We start from the raw sequence: 23,263 nt of genomic DNA, 5'->3' as shown, positions 1-23,263 counted from the left end.
CTGATCGCGATTTCCAGTATTGATGTCCATTGGGTCCCTGACATGAACTGGCACAAAATATGCATGGAGTGTGCTGAACATGTTCCAAAGTGCTCGGATGAAGCGATTCACTTGGCTTGGTCTAAATTCTCCGCCCGGACCATATACGATGTAACACACAGTGTGAAATAAGGTTTCAAAGGGTAGGATACTGCCACCTAGCAGGATTTGGCTGGTATTGCACTGTCGGCATCTCAGAATGAGTTCCAATGGTAACACTGAGGTCCGTGAGAGTGTATAGGATATTAAAATCGAATAAAAGAAAAAACGATAAAAGATCGAAAACCCGACTATACTCGGGTTTTGGCGCTCAGCGGTTGACGAGATAACCCGACTATAATCGTGGTTGGCCGTGAATGAGTTAACAATCACGTTTTTTCATATAGAGTCATGACTTAACGAACCATGTCCGTCGCGTGGATGTAGCTATGGTGGACTAGACTATTAATATTCCAGATATCATCTTGTTCTCCATGATATTATTTATTGTTGGTTTTATTTGTCTTTTTTTACATTGCTTATTGTATTGTAAGAGCCAGTGAAGAAACATTCCAACAAGCGCTTCCATCACCACCATGGTCCTCTCCTGGTTGTAAGCGACCCTCTCCTGGCTGTCCAGCATCGCCTGGACCATGTTGCCATGGGCACAGGCACGCTTGGCACCGCTAGTGGACGGTTGGGCTGCCCCCCCGCCCACCAGCGCTGCCCCCGTCCAACATTCCACTGCTCATCTTGCCCGGACAACAGACTTAATTCTGTCCAAGTCCGACAGTGATTAATTGCACGGATGTAGGATGAATAAAGCCTTTAAACATGGATTTGATTTACTTGATGTTGTCACTATTATTAGATACAGTTTACAATTTCTCTCAAGAACTAAACACATCACTTCAGTAATATGTCAGAGAATACACGTGGCAGCGCTGGTGGACAGGGGGGCAGCGCTTGTAGACTGGGGGCAGCACATTTGATTAGATTCAAATGTATTGTCATCATACAGCACAAGTACACCGCTGCCCCCCGTCCACCAGCGGTGCCACACATGCCCGTGCCCATGGCAACACGGTCCAGGCGATGCTGGACAGCCAGGAGAGGGTCCTTAACAGCCAGGAGAGGGTCGCTAACAGCCAGGAGATGGTCGCCAACAGCCTGGAGAGGTTCGCGGTGGTGATGGAAGCGCTTGCGGCCACCCTGGCCCAAATAAAATGCACAATTACTCGGTAGTATTTATATATTTTATACCCAGTTTAATCACCTGTGCATTGTATGTTACTATTGCACTTTACTGTTACATTTGCACTCTGGTTGGATGTTGTATTGTACTTGTGCTGTATAATGACAATACATTTGAATCTAATCTCATTTTGAGATCAGTTGCAAATCGCTTACGCACTACCTGTTGAATGGGTCAGCACGGCGCAGATGCAATGCTGACCCTCTCGCAGTTTTGCACACGCCTCCTTCGCCTTATAAGGGGTTGGTGAGGCGTGTCTGTATGCAAATTCAGGTGTACGAGAACTAGGGATGGGCATTTTTAAGAAGAATCCAGATCGATTGATTGCATGCTACTATTACTCGAGTGATCGTGTATTACTCAAAAACGGGGGAAAAACTCAAAAAATTTATAAAAATATATATATTTTTTTACTTACTTTTTTTCATTCACGTATATGTTTAAGGAAACCAACTGTTAAATGTAAGTAATAATATGATTGAATATAACTGCACTTTAACTGTTCCACAAGAGGGCGCTATAGGCGTAAGGAGACGCAGCTATAGCAGCTGACGTCAGGTAGCAGGTATAAGGGAATGTTCCCTCCCCCTCTCTCTCCTTCACTCTAGCTCTCACGGAGAGCAGGTCTCGTGGTGGAAATGTACATATGAAATAAACCACGCCAGTTAAGGCTAAAGAGGACCTCGTTGTCATGACCAGTTATTTTGCTCCCCAGGTGACTCTGTCAACAGGTTATGGACCCAGATCACGGAAGAGCAAAATAACGATAGCTAGTTAGCTGAAAAGTTTAGGCTAGTTTAGCAGCGGGAGAACCGCGTGACGCTAAAGCTAAGCTAAGCTACAATCAAATGATGGCGACCAGAGGCAGGAGCAAGTGGCCCACGTTTAACGGAAGGGCAGAAGAATACGAGCTCTGGGAAGAGCGGATGTTGTGCTGTATGCACGGAGTGGGGCTGAAAAAGAAATTTTTTACGGAGGCCGCGCAAGCCCTGGATACTAAGCTGAATGCTGACGCATACTGCGAGCTAGCACCACTCCTAGACAACACGAGCTTGGGGCTGATATTCCGGGACACAAAGGACAAAGGCAGAGAGAGTCTAAAAGTGTTAAGAGAACACTACATCGGCAGAGGTAGGCCCCGGATTGTATCCCTGTATATAACTTTGACCGCGCTGAAGAAAGCTAACACAGAGACTGTGACTGAATACGTCATCAGGGCGGAACAGATCATCGCGGCGCTCAAGAGTGCAGGAGAAGCACCGAGCGATGGATTAATGATGGCGATGGTTATGAGGGGACTACCGGAGATGTATAAACCATTCACACTGTTGGTGACACACAGTTCAGCGGACATGTCGCTGGGGGAGTTCAAGGCCAAGCTGCGGAACTTCGAGGCTTCAGAAGACTCAGACCCGGTCGCCGAAGAGGCGGGAGAAAAGGTAATGAAGGTCCGGGCAGCGCCAAAGAAAAAGACCGGACCCCTGACGGAGATGGCGTGTTGGCGATGTGGAGAAAAGGGTCACCGAAAAGATAAGTGCATAAAAACCGTTTGGAGTAGTTTCCGTGGAACTTCGGGACACGCGGACAGAGTGTGTAGAAAGAAGCGCGAACAGAGCGCTCGGTACGCGCACGTACAAGATGGCGGCTGTGTGCAAGATGGCGGCAGCGGTGGACGTGAGGCGAGTCGAGACGACGCCCGGAGAGCAGCGGGAAGAGAGGACTTCACCTTCGGGGCGCAGACAGCATACGTCAGCCAGTCAACGCAGCAGCAGCAGGTCCAAAGAAAGGAGAGGAGACGCACAGGTACAGTATGCCTCATAGACAGTGAGGGACGTCGGTGTACAGTGACGTTGAAGAACGCCCCCTCTACATACCCTCCCACAAGAACTATTCTCTGTAAAATCTGCTACTGCAAACGGTGCCAAAGTGTTCTTCAATGAAGGTAACGATGTTCTTGTGGAGCCTGACGGTACGAGGTTTAACATTGAGGTGTACAAGAGAATGTCTGAAAGAATGAAATCTACAAACGGAATGTAATGAAAATGATATGTGTAATGTCAGTCATGATATTCAGGCATGAGATCATGGGTCATTGTAATTACGAGAATATACTGAAGCTGCAGGCGGTGACAGTAGGCATGCACATTAATGGTGAAAAGCATAGACCTAACAAAGAATGTGATGTGTGTATAAAGGGAAAGTTCACTCAAACAAGGAACAGAGGTCCCACGGAAAAGGTAAAGACACCACTTGAGCTAGTTAACACAGACCTAGCCGGTCCAGTAAATAATGAGTCCATAGGTGGCTTTAAATATGTGCAGTCTTACACAGATGTATGTACAGGGGCAGTGTTTGTTTACTTTCTCAGAGCAAAGAGTGACACACTCCAGGCCACAGAAAAATTCCTTGCAGATGTAGCTCCGTATGGCAGCATAAAATGCTTAAGGTCCGATAACTGAACAGAGTTTACAAATAGAGAGTTCCAGTCACTGCTGAGAAGGAACAAGATCAGACATGAGACGTCCTGTCCTTACTCCCCGCACCAGAACGGGATAGCAGAGAGGGAAGGACGCACTCTTTTCGAAATGGCTAGGTGTAAGCTAATAGATGGTAACTTATCTAAGAGTCTATGGCATTATGCGGTACAAGAAGCCGCTTACACCAGAAATCAGTGTTTTAACAAGCACACAGGCACTGACAGGAAAAAGGTGTGATCTAGCCAGGATGCACAAGTTTGGGTCAGTGTGTTATGCTTACCAACAGGACAGAGGAAAGCTCACGTCCAGGTGTGAAAAATGACTTTTTGTAGGGCATGACAAGGGCAGCCCCGCTTTTCTAGTCTATTATCCCGGTAAGGGGAAAGTGCAAAAGCACTGGATAGTAAAGTTTGTCACAAAGACAACATGTGAGAACGAGACACAGACACAGGAGCCAGAGCTGGACTCCAGAGTAGGGTGTGAGGAAAGAGACACCACAGCCTAGTGTACTGAGAACAGACATGCAGACAGACGGTCAACAACCCCCAGAGGATGATGACGAGAAGCACCCTAGGGTGACGTCACGTGCCTCATGCAGTGGGAGATATCCCTCCCGGGAACATAAACCCCCAAAGTATTTGAAAGACTATGCCCAGAGAGAAAGTGACGAGGATGACAGTACACTTACCAGCATAGATTACTGCTACAGAGTAGTGAGTGGTGTACCTCAGACCTTTAAAGAGGCCATGATATCCCCTGAGTCAGGAAAATGGGAGAGAGCAATGGATGAGGAGATGAGGTCCCTAGAGGACAATCATACTTTTACTCTAACAAAGTTACCAGAGGGTAGACAGACAGTGGGAGGCAAATGGGTGTACTCAATCAAGGAGGGTATTGAAGGGCACGACAAGTACAAGGCCAGGTTTGTAGCTAAAGGCTACAGTCAGAGGGAAGGAATAGACTACAGTGAGACATTCTCCACTACAGCCAATCTGACCAGTGTACGGGTAGTGATGCAGAAGGCAGCTGAAGACAACTTGATTTTACACCAGATGGATGTGAAGACAGCCTACCTGCACGCACCCATTGATAGAGAGATATATATGGAACAACCTGAAGGTTACGAGAAAAAAGGAGAGAAGCTAGTGTGTAAGCTAGAAAAATCCATTTACGGCCTGAAACAGTCTGGGCGAAATTGGAACGAGATGCTTCATACATGTCTAATTGAAGATCACTTCATACAGAACCCAGTAGACCCCTGTGTTTACTCAAGGGAGTCAAAAGAGTCAGGAAAAGTGATAATTGTGATTTGGGTGGATGATTTAATCATCGCAGCAGACAACACTAGAAACCTAGAGCAGGTGAAAGGTATGCTCTCCACCAGATTCAAAATGAAAGACCTAGGTAGGTTAAAACATTTTCTAGGCATGGACTTCGAACAGTCTGCCAGTTGTGTAAAAATATCCCAGAAGAGATATGTGGAAAAGATCCTGAATCGTTTTGACATGCAAGAATGTAGAACTATGTGATCAAAAGCTAGACTACAAAGAGGATGCTCAGAAATTGACAGATGTAAAAATGTACAGAGAAGCTGTAGGTAGCCTCATTTATTTGACAACATGTACTCGCCCTGACCTATGTTTTGTAGTGAGTAAATTATCACAGCATTTTGCTGATCCCACAGAAGAGCACTGGATTACAGCAAAACATGTTTTTCGTTATCTCAAAGGCACAGCAGATAAACAGCTTTGTTTCAGAAAGAGCAGCGAGGGTTTAGGGCTTAAAGCCTATAGTGATGCAGATTGCGCGGCAGACGCCACAGACAGGAGAAGTACCACAGGGTATTGTGTGAGTATGGGTACAGACAGCTCACTGGTTTCATGGAAAACAAAGAAACAGCCCACAGTGGCACTATCAACTTGTGAAGCCGAATATATGGCTCTAGCTTTGACAATACAGGAATGTATTTATCTAGAACAACTGCTCGAAGGAATGGATACCTATGTATAAAAGAAAACTGTTGTTTATGAAGACAACCAGGGAACCATTGCACTTGCCAGAAACCCTGTGTGCCGACAGAGGTGTAAACATGTGGATATAAAATATCACTTCATTAGATCTGTCATCAGAGAAGAAAGGATGACACTCATTTACTTTCCTACAGACGACATGGTTGCAGACGCTATGACCAAGCCTGTCTCCAAACTGAAATTGAAAAAATTTGCAGGGGTCATGTTTGGTGTGTAAAATATTGCCTGTTATGTAATATTGACTGCCATGTTCTTTTGATGTTTTGAACTGTATTTTTTCTTGGAAAAGTTGTACAGTATACACGTCATTCATAAGTGGGAGAGTTAAATGTAAGTAATAATATGATTGAATATAACTGCACTTTTAACTGTTCCACAAGAGGGCGCTATAGGCATAAGGAGACGCAGCTATAGCAGCTGATGTCAGGTAGCAGGTATAAGAGGGAATGTTCCCTCCCCCTCTGTCTCTCTCACTCTAGCTCTCACGGAGAGCAGGTCTCGTGGTGGAAATGTACATATGAAATAAACCACGCCAGTTAAGGCTAAAGAGGACCTCGTTGTCATGACCAGTTATTTTGCTCCCCAGGTGACTCTGTCAACACCAACAAAAAAAGTTATAATCTTACACATACATGTGAAACAAATTTTTGTTATAAAAATTATTAATAATTTAAGATCGATTTTCCTCATAGCTACGAGTAATCGATTAATCGATTACTCATGCCCATCCCTAACGAGAACGTGCTTCCAGTTTAAGAATGAGTGACATTTTTTTATTCATGGGAACCCAACTGCAATGATTTTGGCCACTTACGGAGACCGTTTAACTCATTCAGGAATCCGGAGGAGGATTTTAGTAAATTTCTTAGTACATACTTTTGACCAATATAATTTACAAAGGTACTTACGAACATGTTTGAGAATGAGGACCATTCTTTCTTCAAAAGTGGTTACCAATGATTACAGGCAGCCATGTTGTAAGAAAGAGAACTACAAAATAGGGGTGTAATAATATATTGTGACAAGATACACCACAATACTATAATGGGACGATACGGACTGTGGACTGTGACGATCATATAGTTTCAATACTTTTATTTTGAAAAGGCCAAAGGGACACAACCGTGCCTCCAGTCTCTAAGCTGTGAAGGCTACATTGTGGGTGAATGTAGGCCTACAGGTGTGTATTTCCTGTGCGTGCTGGCTTTCAGGCTAGTGTTGTGTGTGGTACTGGGTAGCTAACATTAGGTGTTGGTGTGTTTTGTTTACACACAGTAGTTATTCAGCATTTTCGCTAGTTTCTGACTATATATATAATTTTTAACTTAATTGTGAGCCCAGTATGGCGATTGAACTACATCTTGAGCTGAGTGAATCATTAATCGTTAACCCATAATACAAAAACATTCTGTGCAAGGCCTCTATTGAAATATTGAAATGTGTCTTTCTACATATCCCTCCTAGTTACACCTACACAGAGTCCCCCACGCATATACATTTCTCAGAGCTGAGAGCACAGGGTCGCCTACAGTGCATCGCCCCTGGAGCAATTTTGGGGTTCAATGTCTTGCTCAAGGGTGCTTTGGCAGAGATGGTGGACACTTTCGATATAATACCAGCCACCTTGCAGTTGCGAGCTAGCAATACAGTACAGACAGCATTAGGGATCAAACTGGCAGCCTTTCGGGTAGGGGAGAACGGGGATGGTTGTCACACAGGTAGGTTGTCATTATATTTCACCACCAGAGGTAGACGGTGGGCCGAAGGTCTCTAGAGGCTTCCGTTAATGAAATGATTGATCTGGTTTTACAGAGTATATGTTATTGTAATATGAACTACATAATATACTATAATAACACATTTCCGTTTGTTGGCAACGGTTTTTGGGTCATATCTTTATGAAATTAATGTGTTGATAAGAAAAAAACGACCTACGTTTGTGAAAAGGGGCGTTGCTGCGGAACCAATCAAAACGCGTTACAACGTCAGGTGACTTGATTTCTCCCAATGGCATTCTTCAAGCCCTGGAACCAGGAAGTAAATATTGCTACTCGTCTGTTCACAACACTGGATAGCTCTGCATTCGGTAAGCTCTCAATTCATTACTATTACTATTGAAATGCATTTTTACTTAACTTTACAGCATTATTCAAACGTGATAGGAAGTTATGAGTCATCAGCCGTTTATATGCAGTCCGTTTTGACGTCCGATTACACATTGGAAAATGTTGTAGCCAGCTCACACGTTACGTTAGCATTTTAACTTTCTCAGATAGCAATCTAACATTACGTTAGTGTAAATCAAACAACTCTAACCCAATACTAATAATAGTAACTTGTTTCACATTCTTGCTGTGTGTTACACTATGGTAATAGCGGTCTGTGTTGTTGCCTGTGACGTTAGAAATTTGACGTTGTCACAATGTACAAAATATACTGTCTCATAAATATACTCTTCCAATATATAAATATACATATAAATATATTGTTTTAGATGCTGTTGTCACTATGAATTACAAATGGGGGGCCCTGATGTAAACAAGACAAACGTCTTTCTCTGGTCTGCATCCCCTTAACAATTGTGTGTATTGAGCTGTACTGTACTGTACCCATTCTGCAATCTGTTAATAACGTTTTCAATCAATCAATCAATCAATCAATCAATCAATCAACATTTATAACACAATAACAAGTGTGAAAATAACATGTTATTTATTTTAACAGTAACATGTATTACAAAAACATATTCCCTGTTGTCCCAAATTACTGCTCCTTAATGATGATGATTCTTTAGCTTGGCAGGAAGTACTGCTGAGAAAAAAAATTGGCACTTTGATGGCAAGCTCCACATTCTCTGCCCTTTAATCACTGGAAACAGTTATTAGCTGATGTTGTAACAATTGAGCTTTCTACAGCTAGATTAAATGGTGCAAACTATCAAACAATAGATAGCTGGAACCAACAATGTGCATTGTATGCCTGTACCTGTGCCTATCTTCCAAAAATGAAATAGAATATATGAAAAAAAGAAGAAAAAAACTCCAGTGAAAACTTAGGATACAGTGTTCTGACAGTCCAAACACATGTCTGTACATGGTAGGTTGTTTGATTTGCATGTGCATCGCCCCTTCATGCATTGTGTTTTTTTGCAGGAGCAGTATACAAGTTCCAGGATTGCGACTGGGGCTGGAGGAAGTGACATCTAGTCAATCTCAAAGAAATCTCCCTCTATCTTCCATCCATGGCTCATTGGTGGAGGTATGTCTGGCTGGCTCTGCAGGGACCTCCGGTATATGGCTGCCTGGTAGTTAGCCTGCTGAGTGTGTTTACGCAGGGAGTCCTGATTTGGTGGCAGACTGCGGTCAGTGCACTTCCCACTATTGAACAGTTGACTTCTTGCATCATTGACATCCCTGCAGCCTTTCTGGTCATAGAGGTCACAGGTAAATGTCTCTGTGCCTTGATACAGCTCCTCTGGCAGTTCGAAAGCTGCTCCCAATGTTCTGAACGTTGCACAATTCTCCACCCAGTCACACCCAGTCACAAGTGTGAAAATAACATGTTATTTATTTGAACAGTCAGAAGAAATAAATAACGCACATCCTCCGTTTGTTGGTGCTGAGCCAAACTGTAAAAACAGTAATACATAAGAACAAAGCGGGGCTCGCAACTCACTTGTAGTTCCAAGGTGATTTTAATAAACAAAAAAGGCAGTAGATGCAACGTGTCCCTTTGAACCTAAACATCTTCTCTTCTGCACTTCTTCACTCAGCTCCAGTGGGCAGGATGGGAAGGCAGAGGAAGAGGGTGGTGACCGGTGAAGCTGCTCCCCTCCAGAGGAAAGAGGAGAATCCTGCTGCCTTGCACCGCAAGGAGAAGAAGAAGAAGGTTGACATGGGCAAAGTGTTCATCAACATCTCCATCGGCCTGTGCATCTTCAGCCTCGTCTGGTTCTTCTATGCCCTCTACATGCGCTCTGCCCTAGCTAAACAGGTGGTGACAATCCACCCCTCACCTCCTGTGTTTGATGCCAACAGCACCATGTCTGGGAAAATGTATGCCGCAATTCATATCTTACAAGAGATGCATTGATGTATGTGCAGGCTATTCTGCCTCCGTCTGATCAGTATGTAAAAATCACAAAGTTGGGGATATGGATGGGAATATATTTCACTGATTAAAAGAAAAACCAAAAAAAGAAGCAAAACTCATTCTGTCTCTAGTATTATTTGTTCACACCAACTGTTTTGGAGATGAGGGTGGAAGGGAAGAAAAACAAAAAATGGTAAAGAGCAAGAATAGTTTGGTTTTCCATTATTGTTGATTAATCATCAATTGTAATGCACAATCTTTACATCTCTTACTTAATTTCTCCATTCAATCCCCAAGTTCCTCCTTTCTGTAGTGTTCGCTGTCTTTCTCAACACCTTTTTTGTTTGTTCATGGTCCAAGTGGATGTAAGAATATTACAATATCACGATGCTGGAAGAAAGTTGGAGCAGCGTGAGGCTGAAGTTGCATTTTCTTTTTCTCAATTCCTGACTTGTGGTGGTACAGTGTCTTCAACACCCATGGGGGTAATTTGGCAGTATGTTTTTATGGGGGGGGGGGGGCATTCATTCTGTGTTTATTGTGTCATACTGTGTTATGGTTTGACACCGACCCCAAACGCAAACGGCACAGAGAGAGTAGTTTCAGAGTTAGCCAAAAACTAGGGCTTGTTTATTTTACAGAATAACAGAAAGAACTGGGTTGAAAACAGAAACAGACTGGGATTCAAGCATTTGAGGAATGTTGCTGCTCTGCAGCCTCTCCCGGGAAGGTTACGTCTGAGGAATCTGTCAGTGACGTCAGAGCCGCTCTGCAGAATCCTCCCGGCAGTACTCCGAGGTGGTAGCGGAACAGGGAGAGAGAGAGAGCGCGTTAGCTCAGTGAACAGTAGGGAACAGACAGGTGACAGGTGAAGTGACTTGTCCCAAACAGATAATCCAAGTGACTGAATCTTCGGTGTGAATACACACAGTGAGCAATGTCCCAACAAATAATCCAAGTGATAGAATCTTCGGTGTGAATACACACAGTGAGCAATGTCCCAACAATTTAATCCAAGTGATAGAATCTTCGGTGTGAATACACAGTGAGCAAAGTTCAAACAATAATGAATCCCAATGGATATCCAAAAAACAGGCAAAAAGGGTGAGAGACAGACTGAACAAAAAGCAGGAACTCTTCAGTGTTTACACACACGAAAACTGATAGAGTCAAAAGACTGTCTTGCAAAAACTCACCAGAGCGCTGTGCGTGAAGCGAGCAGATCAAACAGGGCGAGCGCTTCGTAACGGGGAACGGGTTGTCCAAACGGAATACTCTTCGAGAGTCCTGGGAGGCAAAGCACAGGGAAAAGCAGGCGACGGAAGGAACGGCAAATGCAGTGAATATATCAGAACGATCCAACAACACTTAATGGGGAATCAGGGTATATATAAGCAAAAGGAATGCTTAATGACAAGCTGTGACAGCTGCGGGATGAGATTGACAAGCGTGTGGTTGGGGAAGCACCAATCAAACGGCGTCTACAGGAAGAAGCGTGTGAAGAGGAGAATGCAATTAATTAACCGAAAACTTAAAGGAACAGAGCGAGTAGGTGAGCAGCGGACAAAAACCTCACAGTACCCCCCCCTCCACGGGAGCCACCCGGCGACCAGGCCGACCCGGCTCGCCCGGATGGGCACGATGGAAGTCCGTGTCGGGAGACCCAGCTCCGTTCCTCCGGGCCGTAACCCTCCCAGTCCACCAGGTACTGGAACCCCCGACCCCGTTGTCGAACGCCCATCAACCGGCGGACCTGCCACTGGGGGTGACCGTCCACTATCTCGGGAGGTGGAGGATCAGGAGCGGGAGGCATCAGGGGACTGAGTGAGACAGGCTTAACCCGGGAGACATGGAAAACGGGGTGAATGTGCATGGACGCAGGAAGCTTTAGACGCAGAGCCGCCGGACTGAGTACCTTCAGAACCTCGAAAGGTCCGACGAACCGGGGGTTAAGTTTCTTGGCCGAGGACCGAAGCGGGAGGTCCCTCGCGGAAAGCCACACCCTCTGCCCAGGGTGGTACGTCGGCGCAGGAACCCGGCGCCGGTCGGCCCCACGACAGGCGCGCTCAGATGTCCGGAGCAGCGCGGTCCTGGTGATCTCCCAGACCCGTCGGCAGCGGTCGAGGTGGACCTGCACGGAGGGAACTGCCACCTCCGTCTCCTGTGCGGGGAAAAGAGGGGGTTGGTAGCCCAGGGATACCTCAAAAGGTGAGAGGCCGGTGGCGGAACTGACCATAGAGTTGATGGAGTACATTTACATTTACATTTAGTCATTTAGCTGACGCTTTTATCCAAAGCGACTTACAAGTTCTGTGCGACAAGACAGCAAGAAGGGTATAACTCTATCAGCTGAGTAACAATGTTCATCAAAGTGTTGCGTGTTACAGTGTAGGTTAGTTTATTAGGACAAGTGCATGACATTAACTCTTTCAGTGCCACTCACGAGATTTCTCGTGTTTTTTTATAGGTGGTTGCTAGCCACTCACGAGATTTCTCTGATTTTTTTTTTTTTTTTTTGCGATCTGAAAAATTATTGCATCACCCGAGCCTACCCGAGTATTGCCGAGCTGCGCCGGTGATCACTGTGGAAAAAAGCGCCCCCTGTCGTCTCCCAGATGACATAAGTGATTTTGGAATGGACTCAATGAAAATGAATGGGGAAAAAAATCCGGTACTCCACATTTTCCAGTTCACTGATCCAGCCGGGGTTACTAGAGTTCATTCTGGAGCCTCAGATCCCCGCGGATCATGGAGAACCACTGTGTCGCGTTGGATCCATACACGTATCGATTTTTTCGAATGGTGATCAGGAATTGGAATATACCAGTTGGATACCATCTGATGTCAGGTAAGGACTCTATGTTATCAGTGGTAGGATAATCAGAGTAAGTTTGATGAAGTTATAAGCTGTTTTGTGAAATCTCTTCTTTCGTTTTCACTGTAAAAGTCCGAGAGGAAATCAACGAGGCGATTATCCGCGCGCGGCCGTAATGTGCGTGCGTGCACGTATAATATTGATCATCTAGCGTTTATTTGAAAACGATTCATAAAAAGGCCGACGAATATCAACGTTGTGGAATATTCCACTAAAAGACGATTTTCATAGAATGCTCCAGAATGAGTTGTTTTTTATATCAAAACGGGGGCTTTTCTAACTGCTCTGAAACGGCAACGACGCGATAAAAAAACAATCTGCCTTCACAGCACTGTCTGGAACATAGTCTTTGATAATGCGATGGGCAGATTAGACACATAGCCATAATTTAAAACATAGATTAGGCGATATTAACGTTAACATTGGCGCCGATGGTGGCATTCAAGCGGTAAAACGGAAAACCAGGTGTGGCATTGAAAGAGTTAAGGTTAGTCAGGGTTTTTTTTTTTTTTTTTTTTTTTTTTATCATTTCAGATAATGGTTGAAGAAGTGAGTCTTTAGTCGACGGCGAAAGATTGGACGGGATTCGGCTGTCCTAACTGGGATGGGTAGTTCATTCCACCATTGTGGGGCAAGGACTGAGAATAGGCGGCTTCTCTTTGATGACCCTCCGGGAGCTTGGATAGGAGTAGATCTGAGGCGGCCAGAAGACGCAGAGCGTAGGGGTCTTGAGGGTGTGTAGTTAGAGACCATTGACCGGAGGTAGGCGGGAGCGGTTCCCTTTGCCGCACGGTATGCTAGGTCGAGGGCCTTGAAGCGGATACGTGCAGCAATGGGGAGCCAGTGCAGGTCCCTAAGAAGTGGGGTGACATGGGCTGACTTCGGTAGGTTTGAGATCAGGCGGGCCGCTGCATTTTGAATGAGTTGAAGAGGCTTGGTGGCAGTGGCCGGGAGGCCAGCTAGCAGTGCGTTGCAGTAGTCGAGGCGGGAGATGACTGTTGATTGGACGAGGAGTTGGGTGGCTTCTTTTGTCAGGAAGGGGCGTATCCTTCTGACGTTGCTCAGGAGGAATCTGCAGGTTCTGGTTGTCGCTGCGATGTGAGCAGAGAAGTTCAACTGGTCGTCGAGGACAACACCAAGGTTCTTGGCGGTCGGCGACGCGGTCACAGCTGCATTCTCGACTGTGATGGAGAGGTCGGTCAGGGGGGAGGATTTGGCCGGCAGGTGGAGCAATTCTGTTTTGCTTAGGTTCAGTTTGAGGTGGTTGGTCGTCATCCAGGCGGAGATGTCGGACAGACAGGCCGAGATCCGCTCAGAGACGTGGATATCTGAGGGAGGGAAGGAGAGGAAGAGTTGAGTATCATCGGCATAACAATGATATGAGAAGCCATGAGATGTGATAATGTTACCCAGTGATTTAGTGTAGAGGGAGAAGAGAAGGGGTCCTAGGACCGAGCCCTGGGGGACACCCGTCCGGAGGGGGCGGGTGGCCGACAGAGTCCCTCTCCATGACACTTGGTAGGAGACCCCTTCTCTTCATTGAGGTATGATGTCAGCCATGTCAGCGCAGATCCAGCCACTCCCATTCCTGCGAGGGCCGCGAGGAGGATCTGATGGTTGACTGTGTCGAAGGCTGCAGATAGATCTAGGAGAATCAGGACAGAGGAGAGGCCTTTCGCTTTTGCTAATTGAAGTGCCTCTGTGACCGCAATGAGGGCCGTTTCTGTGGAGTGGCCAGTCCGGAAGCCAGACTGATTGGGGTCTAGGAGGTCATTCTGTAAGAGATAAGCAGTAAGTTGGTTGGATACAGCACGTTCAAGTGTTTTAGAAAGGAAGGAGAGAAGAGAGACAGGGCGATAGTTGGCTATGACGGTGGGGTTCAGGGTTGGTTTTTTTATGAGGGGCGTGACTCTGGCTTGTTTTAGGGAGGTGGGGACCACCCCCGAGTTGAGTGAGGAGTTGATGGTTGCAGTTAGGAATGGGAGGATGTCCGGTGCTATGGTCTGGAGGAGTGGGGAGGGTAGCTGGTCCAGCTGGCATGTAGTCGGACGGTTCGACGTTACCAGTGTCAGGGTCTCGGCTTCTGTAATGGGAGAGAAAGATGACAGAGTGAAGGATGAGGTTCTCGATTCAGCGTTTGGAATGGGTGGGGGTTGGGAGAAGGAGCTGCGGATGTTCTCCACTTTTTCCTCAAAGAAGATCGCAAAGTCTTCGGCAGAAAAAGATGAGGGAGGAGGAGGTGGGGGGGGGAGTGAGGAGGGAGGACATGGTAGCATGCAGTTTGCGAAGATTCTTGGCAGAGGCCTCGATCCTATGGTGAAAGAAAGAAGCTTTGGCATTAGTAATGGTTTTGGAGAATGTTAACAAGAGGTTGTGATATGTGTCGATGTCAGCAGTGAAGCGTGACTTTCTATACTTCCTCTCAGCCGCTCTCAGGACCTGTCTTTGTTCTCTCACTGCATCCGTCAGCCATGGACTGGGTGGGGAACGGCGGGCAGGTTTCTCAACGAGGGGACAGAGCTTGTCGAAGGAGCTTGCAAGGGCTGAGAGGAGGGTGGAGGTTGCCATCTCTGTGGGGAGAGCAGAGAAGGTGTCACTCAAAGGTAGAGCGGATATTATGTCAGAGGAGAGGGTGGAGGGGGATAGGGAGGGCAGGTTGCATCTGAGTGAGACGGTTTGAGTTGGGGTGAAGACTTTTCGGTTAAGCATGAGAGTTAGTGAGAAGGATATGAAGGAATGGTCAGATACATGTAGGGGAGTTACCGTGGTGTTAATGATGCTGGAGTTACGGGAAAATATGAGATCCAAGGAGTTGCCTGCTTTGTGGGTGGGAGGCATGGCAGTGGGAGTCAGGTCAAATTGTTGTAGGAGGGAGACCACTGGGACCGACTGAGATGAGTCAGGCAGGTTGAAGTCGCCCAATAGAAGGAGCGGGGTACCATCTTCCGGTAAGGAGCTTAGAAGCATGTCCAGCTCATCTGTGAAGTGATCGAGGGGACCTGGAGGGCGATAGAGTGTAACAATGGTGAGATTGAAAGGATTAGAGACAGATACGGCATGATATTCGAGGGAGGAGAGTGACAGTTCTGGGAGTTGCGTTAGGTTTGTAGCCCATGAAGGAGATGTCATGAGGCCAGTGCCTCCACCCCGTCTGGAGGGTCGAGGTGTGTGAGTCAAGTTATAGTTTGTAGATAATGCTGCAGGTGTTGACGAGTTATTGGGGGTTATCCAGGTCTCAGTTAGAGCCAGGAGCTGCAGATTTAGACTATGGGCGTAGGCAGTAATGAAGTCAGCTTTCTTGACTGCTGATTGACAATTCCATAAGCCTCCCTGTACTGTGACAGGTGTATTAGTGGCTGTAGGAGGGTAGGAGAGATTAGCCGGGTTGCTAGCAAACTGGCGTGGATGGGTTGATTCTGTTCTTGAGGAGCAGATTGTGGATATAGGTATGAGGCACATTGTGGTGTCAAGAGTGGTAGGAGGAGGTTGAAGGGGCTAGGGAGGAAGCGAGATAGTAGGGAAATAGCAGAGTGGGACGGGAATATGGGATTATGGTGTACTTAGCACTGGGTGGATCGGTGGATCCCTCTGCGGTGAACTCCAGGAAAACTCCTCCTCTTTATCCCTCTTCGTTTCTCGACGCTTCGCTGACGCTATGCCAGCAAGTCTTTAAATCACTATCACTAATTACTGATGAGTGACACCTGCAGCAAAAGGCCACACCTCCAGTTTCTGTCAGCTGGGTGAAACTAATTACAAACAATTTCCACAACACAATTTAGTCACACACTTCAAAATGATGTACACAGTATTCAGTTAAAAGAGCCTACCCTCTCTGCTGTTGTCCTCAGAATGAATCCAACAGAGAAAAAGCTGGTATTTAAGCAGAAAAACTGTCACAAGTGCCCACTTAACTACATGCACAAAGGCCACACCTCCAGTTTCTGTCAGCTGGGTGAAACTAATTACAAACAATTTCCACAACACAATTTAGTCACACACTTCAAAATGATGTACACAGTATTCAGTTAAAAGAGCCTACCCTCTCTGCTGTTGTCCTCAGAATGAATCCAACAGAGAAAAAGCTGGTATTTAAGCAGAAAAACTGTCACAAGTGCCCACTTAACTACAAGTACTCGACCCAGGGAAGGAAACGGCTCCAGGAAGCTGGTCTCTCGGCTGCCACACACCGAAGAGCAGACTCCACGCTCTGGTTCATCCTCTCCGTTTGTCCGTTAGTCTGGGGATGATAACCAGAGGAAAGACTGACCGTCGCCCCCAATCCCTTGCAAAAAGCCCGCCATACCTGGGAGGTGAACTGGGGCCCCCAGTCAGAGACGATGTCCTGGGGAAAACCATGAAGGCGGAACACGTGGTGAGTAAGGAGGTCCGCCGTCTCGGCCGCCGAGGGAAGCTTGGAAAGGGCCACGAGGTGAACCCCCTTGCTGAACCGATCCACCACGGTCAGAAGGCAAGTGTTCCCCTGGGAGGGGGGAAGACCTGTGACGAAGTCCAGCGCCACATGTGACCAAGGACTGCTCGGAACGGGAAGTGGCTGTAACAGCCCGGAGGGTGCCTGGTGGGAGGCCTTGCTGCGGGCACAGACCGCGCAGGCCAATACGAACTCCTTGACGTCGTTCCTCATGGTGGGCCACCAGAATCGCCGAGCCAGGAAGGAGAACGTGCGATGAACGCCCGGGTGGCAGGCGAACCGGCTGGTATGGCCCCACTGCAGGACCCGGGACCGGACAGAGTCGGGGACGAAGAGACGATGAATCGGTACGTTGCTTGGAGCGCGATGGAAGCGTAGGGCACGCCTAACCACCCCCTCGATGCCCAAGGTGACGGCTCCTACCACCCTGGCCTCCGGGAGGATGGGAGTCGGGTCCTCGGTGTGTGGAGCCCCCTTGGAGTGTAACCGGGACAGGGAGTCGGCCTTCGTGTTGCGGGAACCAGGACGGAAAGTCAGTGAGAAGTCGAACCGACTGAGGAAGCTGGCCCATCTCGCCTGCCGACCGTTGAGGCGCTTTGAAGCGCGGATGTACGTCAGGTTCTTGTGGTCCGTCCAGATCGTAAATGGCTCCTCGGCCCCCTCAAGCCAATGACGCCACTCCTCCAAAGCAGCCACGACCGCCAGCAGCTCCCGATTGCCGATGTCGTAGTTCCTCTCGGCAGGGAGGAACCGACGCGAGTAGAAGGCGCACGGATGTACCTTCTGGTCCGTTGCCGAACGCTGGGATAAGACAGCCCTCAGTCCAGTATCCGAGGCGTCCACCTCAACGATGAACTGTCTCTTGGGGTCAGGGTGGAGCAAGATCGGGGCGGAAGTGAACCTCTTCTTGAGGGCGCGGAACGCAGCACACGCCGCTGGGGACCAGTCGAACGGCAGGGCGGGAGAGGTCAGTCTGGTAAGTGGTTCCGCCACTTGACTGTAGTTTCGGATGAACCTTCGGTAGAAGTTGGCGAACCCGAGGAAACTCTGTAACTCCTTCCGAGAGGTGGGTTCAGGCCATTCCTCCACTGCTTGGATCTTGCGAGGATCCGCTCGGGTCAAGCCCTTCTCCACGATGAAGCCCAGGTAGTCGACGGAGTCGGAGTGGAAACAGCACTTCTCCGCCTTGACGAAGAGCCGATTGTGGAGGAGGCGCTCCAGCACACGGCGGACATGCTGGATGTGCTCCTCGAGGGTCTTGGAGAAGATGAGGATGTCGTCCAGGTACACCACCACAAACTCCTCCAGCATGTCACGAAGGACGTCGTTCATGAGCGCCTGGAATACCGCCGGGGCGTTGGTGAGGCCGAACGGCATCACCAGGTACTCGTAGTGGCCCCTGGGGGTCTTGAAGGCGGTCTTCCATTCATCGCCCTCACGGATACGGACTAGATGGTAGGCACTCCGGAGGTCCAGCTTGGTAAAGACGGTAGCCTGGGTGAGAGGCTCGAAGGTGGAGTTCATGAGAGGAAGAGGGTACCTGTTCTTGATGGTGATCTCGTTGAGCTGGCGATAGTCGATGCAGGGTCGAAGGTCCCCGACCTTCTTCCCAACAAAGAAGAAACCGGCCGCCACCGGGGAGGAGGAAGGCCGAATGAGTCCTGCTTCCAAGGACTCAGAGATGTATTGATCCATCGCCTTCTTCTCCGGAACGGTCAGACTGTAGAGGCGGCTGCCGGGAAGGGGAGCCCCTTGGCGGAGGTCGATGGCACAGTCGTAAGGACGGTGGGGTGGAAGGGCCTGAGCCCTGGACTTACTGAAAACCTCCATGAGGTCGTGGTACTCGGGGGGGTATGGTCGAAGAGTCAGGAGGCGGCTCACCAACGGACCTCCGGGGCGGGGGACAGGACGCCGCCTGTAGACACTGGGCGTGACAGGAGGAGCTCCAGCCCTTGATGGTACCGGAGGACCAGGCGATGTGGGGCTCGTGCAGCGCGAGCCAGGGCCGACCCAGGACCACCGGGACAAGAGGGGATCTGGTGATAAGGAACTGGATTCTCTCAACGTGGTTTCCAGCGATGGTCATCATGACAGGGCAGGTGCGTTGAGAGATGTCGGCCAGGCGGTGTTGGTCCAATGCGAAGATCTCCAAAGGCCTCACTAGGTCCTCAAGTGGAATGTTGGCCCGGGTAGCAAACTCGAAGTCGAGGAAACTCTCGTCTGCCCCCGAGTCAATGAGTGCCTCCACGTGGCCCGTTGGTCCGCCCAGGCCAGGGTGACGCTCATCAGATGGCCAGGTGGTGCACGGCTCTGGGAATGAGAAAAACAGCTCACCAGGATCTCCCGGGGTCTCGGCGAGCCTGATCCTTTTGGCCGGGTGGGGCAGTTGGCGATTCGGTGTCCCTCCCGACCGCAGTAGAGGCAGAGACCGGACCTGAACCTCGCCTCACGTTCAGCTTGGCTCAGATGAGAGCGTCCCAGCTGCATGGGTTCCTCCTCGCGAACCGAACGGGAGGGTAAGCTACCACCAGTCGTGTTGGGGGCAGGGCGACCAGCAGCAACGTCAAGAGTACGGGGGGTCCGGAGTACCTCAGGAGGTCCCTGTCGGGTTCTCTCACGTCTTCTCTCCTGGAGGCGTCCGTCGATGCGAATGGCGAGGCTGAACAGGTCCTCGAGGGAGTCAGGTTCCTCCCGGGTCGCGAGCTGGTCCCTGACTGAGCCCCCTCATGAAGGTAAGACGTAGTGCTGGGTCGTTACAACCGCTCTCCACCGCCGCCAGTCTGAACTCCAGCACGTAGTCTGTAACCCCGCCGCTGCCCTGCCGGAAGGTACCCAACCGGGCTCCAGGGTCCAGACCACGGGCTGGATGGTGGAACACCCTGCGGAGCTCAGCCACGAAGTCTGGATAGGAGAAACAAAAGTCTGCCTCCATTGCCCAGGAGGAAGTGACCCACTGGGCTGCCCGGCCTGAGAGCAAGTTAGTCATATAGGCCACTTGGGCACCTCTTGAAGTGAAACGACTGGGTTGATGACGAAAAACCAACTCACATTGCATGATGAATGTGGCACAATCCTCGGGGTTGCCGTCGAACAGCCGTGGTACAGAGAGACGGGGTTCCCGAGGTGCGGGATCGGGAAGCGCGGGACCTGCTAGGGCTGCGGGGGATGCTCCTGCCAATGTTCCTGAAGGAAGTGGGGGTACAAGCAAGGCGTTAACGGTGTCGTTCAGCGTGTGTAGATGAAGGAGAATACTAGATTGTTGTCCTGCCAGAGCGGCCAGGGACCCTTGAATAGGCTGGACCTGCTCCCTGAGTTCCTGTACAGCAGCCGCAGCCCTCTCAAGTTGGTGACTGTGTTCATTGGTTAACTCGATTTGGCCAGCTAGTGCTGTTCTGACTCTCTCTGTGTCGGCTGGGGTCATCATATTGGTTGGATCGTAATGTTATGGTTTGACACCGACCCCAAACGCAAACGGCACAGAGAGAGTAGTTTCAGAGTTAGCCAAAAACTAGGGCTTGTTTATTTTACAGAATAACAGAAAGAACTGGGTTGAAAACAGAAACAGACTGGGATTCAAGCATTTGAGGAATGTTGCTGCTCTGCAGCCTCTCCCGGGAAGGTTACGTCTGAGGAATCTGTCAGTGACGTCAGAGCCGCTCTGCAGAATCCTCCCGGCAGTACTCCGAGGTGGTAGCGGAACAGGGAGAGAGAGAGAGCGCGTTAGCTCAGTGAACAGTAGGGAACAGACAGGTGACAGGTGAAGTGACTTGTCCCAAACAGATAATCCAAGTGACTGAATCTTCGGTGTGAATACACACAGTGAGCAATGTCCCAACAAATAATCCAAGTGATAGAATCTTCGGTGTGAATACACACAGTGAGCAATGTCCCAACAATTTAATCCAAGTGATAGAATCTTCGGTGTGAATACACAGTGAGCAAAGTTCAAACAATAATGAATCCCAATGGATATCCAAAAAACAGTCAAAAAGGGTGAGAGACAGACTGAACAAAAAGCAGGAACTCTTCAGTGTTTACACACACGAAAACTGATAGAGTCAAAAGACTGTCTTGCAAAAACTCACCAGAGCGCTGTGCGTGAAGCGAGCAGATCAAACAGGGCGAGCGCTTCGTAACGGGGAACGGGTTGTCCAAACGGAATACTCTTCGAGAGTCCTGGGAGGCAAAGCACAGGGAAAAGCAGGCGACGGAAGGAACGGCAAATGCAGTGAATATATCAGAACGATCCAACAACACTTAATGGGGAATCAGGGTATATATAAGCAAAAGGAATGCTTAATGACAAGCTGTGACAGCTGTGGGATGAGATTGACAAGCGTGTGGTTGGGGAAGCACCAATCAAACGGCGTCTACAGGAAGAAGCGTGTGAAGAGGAGAATGCAATTAATTAACCGAAAACTTAAAGGAACAGAGCGAGTAGGTGAGCAGCGGACAAAAACCTCACATACTGGGGAATAATATTAATATTATGTCCTATTGGGGACATAATTTAAAATGCTGAGCAATTCAATCGTTTTTTTTATGGAGAGGACATCTGACATTAATTGAAAACTGTATTAACAGATTGCAGAATGGGTACAATACAGTACAGCTCAATACACACAATTGTTAAGGGGATGCAGACCAGAGAAAGACTTTCATCTTGTTTACATCAGGGTCCCCCATTTTCAATTCATCATAACATATATGACATACATGACATACAGATAGACAGTACTGCTACATCTATACATTTATGACATATCAGATTTGCAAATACAGTACTGTTTGTGATACAAAAGTGTCCAGAAAAGGAGTGTATATACATTTGGCGTAGAAACTGTACATTGGAGGAGGTTGGATGGGTGGGGTGGGGTTGGGTGGGTTGGGTGAGGGCTGTACATTGGAGGTGGGGGGGGGGGGGGTTGGGTAGGGGACACACACACATTTTACACTGTACATTGGAATACTGACAAAGCCTTACTTGGTCATTTACTGTACAACTAGGTTAGGACATTTGTAGGGGCCAGTTTCGAATTGCAGTCTCACGTAGGTGTTTTTTGAGAGTGTTTTTGAAAGTGGGTAGTGATTCACATTCCTTTACAGCTTTAGGTAGGGCGTTCCACATTGATGTGGCATAATTGCGAAACGTGTTTAGTCCCTTGTTTGAGCCGAATCTGGGTTTTACATGATTTGTGGAGCTCCCTCTGGTGTTGTGATCGTGGTATTCACTGACCTTTGGGAAGTATTTTGCCATGTACATGGGTACCTTGGTCGCGTAGTGTATCTTGTAGACCAGGCCCATTGCAAGTTGCTGTACTCTGTCATCTACTCTAAGCCATCCTAGGTTGTCAAAGTGGGCAGGGGTGAGGTGGGTTCTAGGAGTCAGGTCAAGTAGTAGTCTGACTAGCTTGTTTTGAGATGTTTGTAATTTGTTTTTTAGTGCCTTTGAGGTGCTTTGGTACCATGAGGTGCAAGCATAGTCGTAGTACCCTTGAATGAGTGCTCCTGCTAGAGTCTTCAGGGTATTCTTGTTTACCAGAGAGGAGATCCGGTACAAGAATCGCGTTCGTTGGTTGACCTTTTTTATTACATTGGATGCCATTTTGTCACAGGAAAGATTAGCCTCTAGGATGGAACCCAGGTAGGTAATTTCATCTTTCCTTGTGATAATATTGTCACCCACTGTAACCGAGAAGCCGTCGGTCTTGCTGAGTTTGTTATTTGAACCGAAGAGAATGGACTCTGTTTTGCCCATGTGTAATGATAGTTTGTTGTCGGCGAGCCATATGCAGATTTTGCCTAGTTCCGAGCTGAGGGCTTTTTCAACCTGCAACTTGTTCTTGTCAGAGACCAGCAGGGCTGAGTCGTCCGCAAACAGGAACAAGTTGCAGTCACAAGCTGACGACATGTCATTTGCATAAATTAGGAATAGTAGCGGTCCTAGTATGCTTCCTTGTGGAACACCACAGCTCACTGTGAGGGGGGGGGATAGGGTACTGTTTACTTCCACCATCTGTTCCCTCCCCTCCAGGTACTGTAGGATTGTATCCAGCTCACTGATAAACTATCAAAACCAATTGC

At 48.2% G+C, this 23,263-nt stretch overlaps 1 pseudogene across 1 annotated transcript in view; it reads left to right on the top strand.

Annotated features, from left to right (window-relative positions):
- The window catches only part of LOC311225946 (ATP-binding cassette sub-family C member 4-like), a 156,913-nt pseudogene that overhangs the window by 97,439 nt on the left and 36,211 nt on the right, over positions 1 to 23,263 (top strand). Inside the window, exon 19 of the transcript in view lies at positions 9,553 to 9,668. The product of the transcript in view is annotated as an ATP-binding cassette sub-family C member 4-like (transcript). The remainder of the gene's footprint in view (positions 1 to 9,552; positions 9,669 to 23,263) is intronic.

This window comes from Notolepis coatsorum (assembly GCF_963971535.1).
Source record: "Notolepis coatsorum genome assembly, chromosome: 3".
In the NCBI taxonomy this organism is placed as follows: domain Eukaryota; kingdom Metazoa; phylum Chordata; class Actinopteri; order Aulopiformes; family Paralepididae; genus Notolepis; species Notolepis coatsorum.
Note: the sequence above shows the minus strand (reverse complement) of the source record. Positions and strands in the feature narration are given on the sequence as shown.